The 8817-nt window shown below is 46.9% G+C and overlaps 1 long non-coding RNA gene across 1 annotated transcript; it reads left to right on the top strand.

Moving 5' to 3' along the window:
* Positions 1-256: 256 nt before the first annotated feature.
* LOC144246197 (uncharacterized) lies at positions 257-8000 on the top strand. Its single transcript, XR_013339843.1, has 5 exons — positions 257-357; positions 1073-1239; positions 2925-3095; positions 5951-6253; positions 6687-8000. It is a non-coding gene; the product is annotated as an uncharacterized LOC144246197 (long non-coding RNA).
* Positions 8001-8817: the final 817 nt, after the last annotated feature.

Genomic DNA, 8817 nt, shown 5'->3' with positions numbered 1-8817 from the left:
TTGTTCGTCTCAATGGTGTTGTGGAATTTCCGGTTAATCTCCATGGTTTCTGGAAAACTTCCGCTTAGTCTCTATCGTTTCTTGGAACTTCCGGCTCATCTCTATGGTTTTTGGAGGACTTCATGTTCGTCTCTATGATCTTATGGAACTTCCGGTTCATCTCTATGGTTTCTGGAGGACTTTCCTGTTCGTCTCTATGGTTTCATGGAACTTCCGGCTCGTCTCTATGCTCCTGGAGGACCTCCCATTCATCTCTATGGACCGTCCCTGTGGTCGCTCCTGCGCGTGCGCGGCCGCCATGAGGGACCGGACGCGGGAAATATGACATGCGAGAGTCCAGAAAAAGGGGAAAAAAAGGTAAAAAACGGGAAAAAAAAGCCAAAAAGCGGGACAAGGAGCCCGGAATCGGGATGGGGGAACGCGGAAACGGGGGGGAAGTGACCAAAAATGGGTAAAGAGCCCAAAAATTAGGGAAGAATGGGCGAAAATGGGATCGGGGAGCTCGGAAATTGGGGGGGAGTGACCAAAGTCGGCGAAAGAGCCGAAAAGTGGGAAAAAGATCAGAAAATGTGGGAAAATCGCACAAAGAAACGGTTTAGGAGCCCAAAAATGCGGGAAAGGCAAAAAATGGGGAAAAAGCAAAAAAAAAAAAAAGGGAAAAGTGCCCAAAAATTCGGATCGATGTGTGGAGAGTTTTGTGGATGAGTGGCTTCGGGAGAGAGGCCATGACTACTTGCAGTTAGTGAAGCGGTAGCTGAAAATTGCAGAGTGCAGCAATAGCGGATGTAGCAACAATATCACACGTCCTTGGGTGAGCTGGTTCCCAGCAGCAGAACGGTCAGCAAAGAGATAAGTGTAAGGGAAAACAAAGCAAGCAGAGAAAGCCCCAAAGGCGAGCTTGACCTGTTCTAGAGACACCAATGAGGAGCCTAAGTTTTGCAATATGCATGAGCTTCATTATAACGGGTATAACTGTACATGCGTACTTAGAATAAACTGAAACTTGTTGGCATTATAGAATGGGCTTTTCTCCCGTTATTTTTCCCCAAAAATGGTGACCTCGACGTGATAGGCGCCACGGTGGAGTGATGAAAAAGAGTTCAGGTCCTGATGCAGCCAGGACGGCAAAAGTGCTGAATTGAAATAGAGTGCACCGTGCCCCAGGTGACTGCAGAGGCAAGCCTGGCCGATACGTGCTGCCGACGACCTCGGAGGGCTGCAACAGCGCTGACAATAGAGGTATGGAGAGGCAAGCAGCATATGATTTATTTACTGCATTCTTGCAGAAAAGGCAGATTAAAAACATTGATTTACATAAAGATCTGCCAAGGTTATTAACATATAGGTATGCTAAGGGGTTCTTTATAAATCCTCATACAGTACATAAGTTGTCTAAGTGGCGTAAGTTTAAAGATAAACTATAAGAAGACATTTTAGATTATGATAAGGCAGCCAAAAAGCTAAAAAAGTTGTAAAAGGTAGTTCACAATGAGTTATTACAACATCAGGCAGAAAAAAAAGCTGCTGCACAAGCAACGTCACACTAGAGAAGAATAAAAGTTATAGCAGAGAAAATTAATTACCTAGTATTTCCATGCCACCTGCTGTGTCTACAGTGGAGTTACCTCCATTGCGACCCGTGCCTGAGGACACGGAAACAGAGTCGCGTTGTGAGCCCACGGCTCCTCCAGCCCCCCCAAACAGAGATCACCGGTTTGTCAGAGTTTGTCTGTCAGTAAATCACCCCCTAAGGCAAAGTCTGACCTAACAAAGGCTCTGGCCAGAGAGCAAAAAGAAGTTTAGGCAACTCTAACAAAAGAAAAACTAAACAAAGAGAATAAGCAAACTTTAGAACTAGCAGCCGACTTAGCTTATCCTATAATTTTTCAGCAGCAAGCGAGCAAAAGGTTACCAGCTCAAATTACACCGTTAGATTAAAAAATTGTTGTCACAGTTGCAAGCTACAGTGAGTCAATTTAGAGTAACTAATAAACCAACTCAGCAAATACTAAATTATATTTAGAGTACTAATATATTGTTACCAAAAAATTCTAAAAGTCTTGCTAAACTTATTTTCTCACCGCATCAGAAACTTTTATTTAGTGCACACTAGCAAGCAGAAGTTAATAAAGCTGTAGCTATGCAAAAGCAGCCTAAAGATCCTCTTCACAAAGTAACTATAGATAAATTGATAAGCTTAAGACCATGTTTTCGCACTAAGGCACAAGCTATGCTAAAACCTAAAAAATGTCAAAAGGCAATGCAACTAACTCAACAAGCTATAGATAAAGTAAAAGACCCAAGAAATTTACCAGCATATATAAAAATTAAGCAAAAAAAAAAACCAAAAAACTTTTAAAGCATTTATTAATAAAGCAACAACAGCAGTAAAAAAAAACTAGAGTGCCTAAGTTTATACATAATATATTTATATATTTATACGTTAAATATATATTTATACGTTTATACGTAAATCATTAAATTATTAATTAATTATTAAAGCAGTATGCTTTACAAAATTGTAATACTTCTACAAGAAGTATACTAAATACATTAAAAACTAATTAAACTATAAAAAATACACTAAAACAGATAACTACTATACCAACAAAGCCACAAACATTTTTAGTTAAAACTATTAAAATACTAAAGGAAAAGTTACAAAAGCAAGCAAAAGCATCACAAACACAAGTGTTAACTGCCCTTACACCCCTCCAAACATCAGTAACAACCCAAGAAAGTCCTCAAGGGGGCCGTATAAAATGTTTCCATTTTGGTGGGGTTTTTTGTTTGTTTGGTTTGGTTTTGGTTTTTTTGGGGGAAACTAAAAAGATACTTTGTGTTCTTGGAATGTTGCATTTTACCTCTGTTGTTTTCCCAGTTAGTCTGGATCCTCTGCTTACATTTTTTCCTTCACTTATTAGATGTCGTGGATGTGCTGGCTGTTCTGATGGAGGGCAGTGATGGCTTAGATGAAGAAATTGGGTTCTCTTTGAATGAAGATGTGATTATCCAAACATTTCCCTTCAGTGCTGTTGTCCCTGCTGCATTAGAAGCCAGGAATATGCTGTTGTTTCAGTCTGAAAATGGAACAGGTACAGGGTTTTTTTAATGTTTTATGTGTCGTTTCTAGCAGTGGAGTGAAAGTGGCATCATTTCTGCCCTCTTGCAATAATTTTTTACCATTTATCATTTTTTACCTTGAGGCATTTTATTATCTTCCCTGCAAGCAGAAGGAGGTGCAGATTCACGGTGCTTTGTGCTCAAGAGGGGCATTGAAGCTCTGTAGGTGCTTCTGCCCTTTTTCCCTGACCCTAAAGAGAAGGGACACTGTCCCTGCATAGTCTTGGTCCTGGAAGTAGTTGGCTTCAGTAACACAGCGTTTTAAGGGCAGAGCGTGGTTCAGCAGTAACTGCAACATAGCCCATGCTTCTGCAGCACAGACCTCAAAAGTTCTACACTCCTGTGGACCCTCTTTGTAACTAAGGACAGTGGAAGTCAATTGCCACCTAAAAAGAGAATTTATTTTCAGATCGAGTACTCTCCAAAACTAGCTCTCAACATATTTGACAACACATTGTGTTGCCAGTTTTGTAAACCTAAGCAGTGGAAAAACAGGAAAGCAACATAAAATGATGTAGTTTTCCTTTGATATATGTGACCCTGTCTCATTCACACCGTGTCATAGTAATTTAAATGTGCATCTTGTCCCTCATCTTTAGCAGAAGAATGGTTTTTCAGAACACAACCATAACTTTCTCCATACCAATTAAACACAATTATTCTTGAAGGCATTTTGCAGTGTGTAGATTCCTTTTGGGTATTACAGCAATTTAAGAGTACCTCACTTTAGGTAAGTCAGTTCTGTGAAGGATACTGGTTACTTAACCAAAGGTATGTCTTCAGGTAGAGTTAGTTAAATTAAAATAAATGTCTCCTGGAATTTGCCTCTAGTGATGAAAAAAGTTTATTAAAATCAGTACAAGCACATTGCTAGGCAAATCCTTAATACTTATCAAACTACAGTGAAGTCACTAGAATCATTCTTAACTTGAATTAGCATGTTGTTGCAGGCCCTATAACTCTGTTGAGTAGGAGAAGGAGAAGATTTTACCTAATTGCATTCATCCATACAGATGTCTTTTGTGGACCCATTTAGGCTAGTTGACTAAATCTGGCATAAAAGATAGCACAGAGATTTTAACTGTTGAAAAACTCTGAGCAGGAAGTGTTCCCACAGTGCAAGAATCCTTTGAGTCAGGGTGCTTTAATAGTGTAATTCATAAGTTGTCTAGAGGAGGAATAGAAGGAAGTTAAACTAAGCTACCTTTAAGGAAGATGAATTAAACCTCATTAGAAGTCTGTATGGACACTCATTCTGCAAATTAAAGGAGCAGGAAGGAAGGCAATTGATGGTGCTTCAATTCTCCATCAGAGGCCTAAGAATAATGTATCTTAACAGTTTTCTCTTCTTAATTCAGTTAGTGTATTTTCATTTCCCTGAATGACTCCAGGTAGACAAAGGCACAAGGGAATAGTGGGTTTTGAATTGCCCAGGATACTACAGGTGGAGGTCCTCAGGAAGTGGCATGTGCTTTTTGGCTGTTGCCACAAACCATGGAGCTTTGAGCCATCCCAGGTGCCAGCAGCACCCTGAGCAGTGCTTACCAGCACCTGGCACTGGTAAATATTCCTGGCACAAAAGATTTTCTCTCCGTGGCCAAGCTGTGTCCGTGCAGGTAGCAGGGACAGCCACGCCATGGTCAGGGTTGCTGCTGCAGCACATCCCATTCTGTCCCGGTAGGATTCACTGAGCGCTAGTCACAAGAAGAGTGTCTAAAGTGATTTCTAAGAGAAAAGCTGCATGGGGTCAAACATGATCTTTCCTGTGGTTTTTGTAGCCAGCTCACCGTCAGTTCCCAGCACTGAACCAGGGCAGGGTGTGCCGTAGCTTGGCTCGTCCCTGAACGGGTGCCACCGTGCCTCTCCCTTCTTACTGCCCAAAGCTTTGTGTCCAGGCACAAGGGGAGTAGAGAAGCTTCCTGCCAGGAGATTGAGAGGCAGCCCGTGTGCTCATTCTTCTGCTCCATGAGCCTTTCCTGGCAGAGACGGGGCTGCATGGCGCTCCCTGCATTTGGAGCACTGGTACTTGCTGATAGCACAGCTTCTTCTCCCATCCTCTTGCTGGCTGCGAGGTCCTGTTACCTTCCCTCATGTTACCTTCTAAAGAAAAGGGGCACTGTCCCTGCATGGACAGTCTTGGTCTGGAAGTAGTTGGCCTCAGTAACACAGCGTTTTAAGGGCAGAGCGTGGCGATCAGGAGAGGAAGGTGATTCTCGTGCCTGTGGGCAGCTCTTCCCGAGAGCAGGGAGAGGGGACTGCATTGTTAAGTAGGAAGTGGATGCGTTTCCCAAGGAAAACTTCAGAAATTAAGCTCCAAGGGCAAATATTGCGAGGTTCTACCACCTCCTTGAGGACAGCCTTAAAATCACAGGGGCATCAGCAGGGCTTGGAGCAGGATTGGCCAACCCCAGAGCACCTCACAAAGCCCTCTGTGTGTATGTGGCAGTCGAGTAGCACCTGGGGGGTGCTGAAAGTCCCAGTTCTGACAGAAAATTCTGCTTAATTTGTACATGTTGGCTGGGTGTTAGCTTGGTTCTTCTCTGAGGCGGTGCCTGGCAGGGTCTCTCCCTGTTAAGGGCCGGGCGTGTTTTTGGCACAACACAGCGAATGTGGATTATTTGCTTCAGCAAGAGCTGATGATGTCTGGAGGGTTTTTCAGGTACCTCAGCGGCCAGGAGCACGTGTATAGTTCACTAGGAACACTTTTTGATCTTGTTCAGTTCTTTTCTCCATGAGGCTCTGTGGGCTGCTGGCAAGGCCCAAAGTAAGGAAGGTTGTCCCAGTGTCCGTGCTCATGTCAATAGTTTAATTTATTTGGCTTTTCTAGGAGCAGATGTCGTGGAGGACCTTGGTGCTGTTTTCACTGACCTCCTGCATTCTCCGAGAGAACCCCTTGCTCCCTGCTTGACGCTCCAGCTCTGTGACAAAGATCCCGAGTCCCTGAAAGCTGCTAAGTATCCTCAGCTCTACCAGTTTAACCGATACTATAGACTCTGGATGCCCAAGCAGTCCCAGGAACCTGTGGTATGGAGTCCCTGAAGTCGCTGAATTCTTGAGCCAGTATTCCTATAAAATCCTCGCAGTCGACAGAGGTTACATTTCCATCAGAAACAGCATTTTTATTGAGGAGGTAATTCTGCATCTCTTGTTGATCCTGCTGGGGACACATGTTTGCTCCAGGGCTTTTCTCTGATGGCACAAGAGGTCTCTGTGGTGTTTGGGAGGCGATACCAGGGCTCAGGGCTCATACAGAGACTCCTCACCGGGCACAGCAGAGCCTGGTGTGCGCTGTGGCCTCTGTTTACAGCACCTGGAGTTCCCCCGGGTGGGTGGAGGATCACAGGCCCCTGGGCTGGGTTTGGTGAGTTTTTCTCAGCTCAGCAGTGTGAACACTCCTGATGCCCCTGGGGAACCTGCTGGACAGCTCTGTTCTAGCAGGACTGCACGCCAGTGTTTCCAGAGATTCAGTTCAGAGCTCATCTCAAAACAAAGGTGGCTGAAGAGATTTTTGTTTCATACTTATCACTGTTTTTCTCTTATGCTTTTTGTTTCGCTTTAAACAGTTTGAAAACCACAAGGAGGTCAGCCAAGAGCCTCCTGTGGCACCGGATTCTGTATTTGCCACTTTGCTGAAAGGAGCCTGGGAGAGAGGAAGCAGTACCTTCCTGGAAGATGGTGTTCAGACAAAGTAGAGAGACTTGGCTTCCTGGCTCCCCCAACCTGAGCAGCTTTTGCTGGGAGTAAAGCACGTGCTGCTGTACCCGAAACCCACAGTGGAGAACTTCAGCAGATAATAATGTAGTTATCCTTGGTTTACTTTATGGCACAAGTTATAGATGACTTGGCTACTAAAACTTAGGTTCCAGTGCTGTAGCTCTTTTTCCTCGACTCGGCTCCGAGGGTACGCAGCACCGTACAAAACTGCACCTAATTTGCAAACAAATGTCAGTTGTTCTTATTATTGAAGCTGGGCTTTATTCAGTTGAATCCCGAGTGTGTGCTGCACCCAGGTCCTTTGTACAAATAGGGTACTGAGGGTGGGGGAACCAGAACTGCACATTCCTTGTGATATGGATGGGATTTTGGGGGGGGGGGGGGTTAAATTAAAAGGAGATGCAAAATGAGGGAATTGCTTTTAGATGTAACTATTCTTGTCCTAAAGGGGCCATCAGCTCTGTCCCGAGAGCTGAGTTACAAGTGTGTGTGTTGAAAGAGCTGCAAGCCTTTTAGGGGCTGCAGTTTGTGTGCCGTGGAATGAGGTGCCCTGAGGAAATGTGTGAGCCGGAGGGAGCCGGGGCCGGGCGGAGGGAGCCGAGCTGTGGGAATGGGCGAATGGAGGCGGGCGCGGGCGGGACTAGGCGAGCGTGGGCGAAAGCGGCCGAAAGGGGCCGAGGAGGCGAGCGGAGCCGAGCTCTGCCGAGTTCAGCCGAGGCGAGCCGAGCTTTGCCGAAGAGGCGAATGGAGGCGAATGCGGCCGGAAATAGCCGAGCGTGGCCGAAAGTAGCCGAAGCTGGCCGAGGAGCCGAGTCCAGCCGAACGGAGCCGAGCTCTGCCGAGCGCAGCAGCCCGGGCGGGGCGGGGCGGGGCGCCGGGGCGGAGCCGGGGCGCTGGGAGGATCCCCTCCTGTCCCTCTCTCTCCCGCTCCATGCTCCTGCCCGTATTCCCCTCAGTTACCTCTCTTTCCCCCGTTTCCTTGTCCCCCCCAAACCCGGATCCTTCCTGTCCTGTCCCTGCCCCGCTGCTCCGTTCCATTCCCCCTCTCTCCCTCCTCTGTCCACCGTCCCTCTTCCCTCCCCTGTCAGCCTTTAAATCCGAATTATAAATATGAATGTGTATATAAATATTAAAAATATAAAAACAAAATACATTGAAATGCAGTTTAAAAGAAAAGGTTTTTTCTTTTGGTTCTTGTTGGGTTAGAGGCAGGGTTTTTTTTGTTTGCGTTCTTTTCCGCGCGGGATGTTTCGGGGCATTTGCTACCGAGGACGTTCCGCAGGGGACGGCGCCCGTTCTTTTTTGCCGCCGGCCCCGCCCCGCGGCCCCGAGGCGAGCGGCGGCCCCCGACGGTGGCGGGCGGCAGTGCTGCCGCCTTGTGGACACAGGCCGGTACTGCAGGCCCCCAGCCAGCGCCCGGCAAAACCACCGAGACGGGGCGGGAGGAGCCAGAGCGGCCCCAAAACCACCGAGACGGGGCGGGAAGGGCGAGGGGCGGCAGCGAGCGGCGAGCGGGGCGGTGTCTGTGAGTGAGGGGAGAGCTGAAGGCGGCTCCGCGGCGGCGCCGGAGAAGGATGGCAGCGGCGAGGGCAGCTTTCTGTCCCGCGCCTGCCGCCGTCCATGCCACCAAGCGTTGCGGATTTCTGTCCCGCACCGGTCGCCGCCCGTACGAAATCGCGTTGTGGCTTGTTGTCCCGCGCCGGCTGCCGTCCGTACGACAACGGTTCATCTCTATTGTTTTTGAGGACTTCTTGTTCGTCTCAATGGTGTTGTGGAATTTCCGGTTAATCTCCATGGTTTCTGGAAAACTTCCGCTTAGTCTCTATCGTTTCTTGGAACTTCCGGCTCATCTCTATGGTTTTTGGAGGACTTCATGTTCGTCTCTATGATCTTATGGAACTTCCGGTTCATCTCTATGGTTTCTGGAGGACTTTCCTGTTCGTCTCTATGGTTTCATGGAACTTCCGGCTCGTCTCTATG

Source organism: Lonchura striata, chromosome 4 (assembly GCF_046129695.1).
Source record: "Lonchura striata isolate bLonStr1 chromosome 4, bLonStr1.mat, whole genome shotgun sequence".
NCBI classification, from domain to species: domain Eukaryota; kingdom Metazoa; phylum Chordata; class Aves; order Passeriformes; family Estrildidae; genus Lonchura; species Lonchura striata.
The sequence above is the reverse complement of the archived record's forward strand: the minus strand, read 5'-3'. Positions and strand labels throughout refer to the sequence as shown.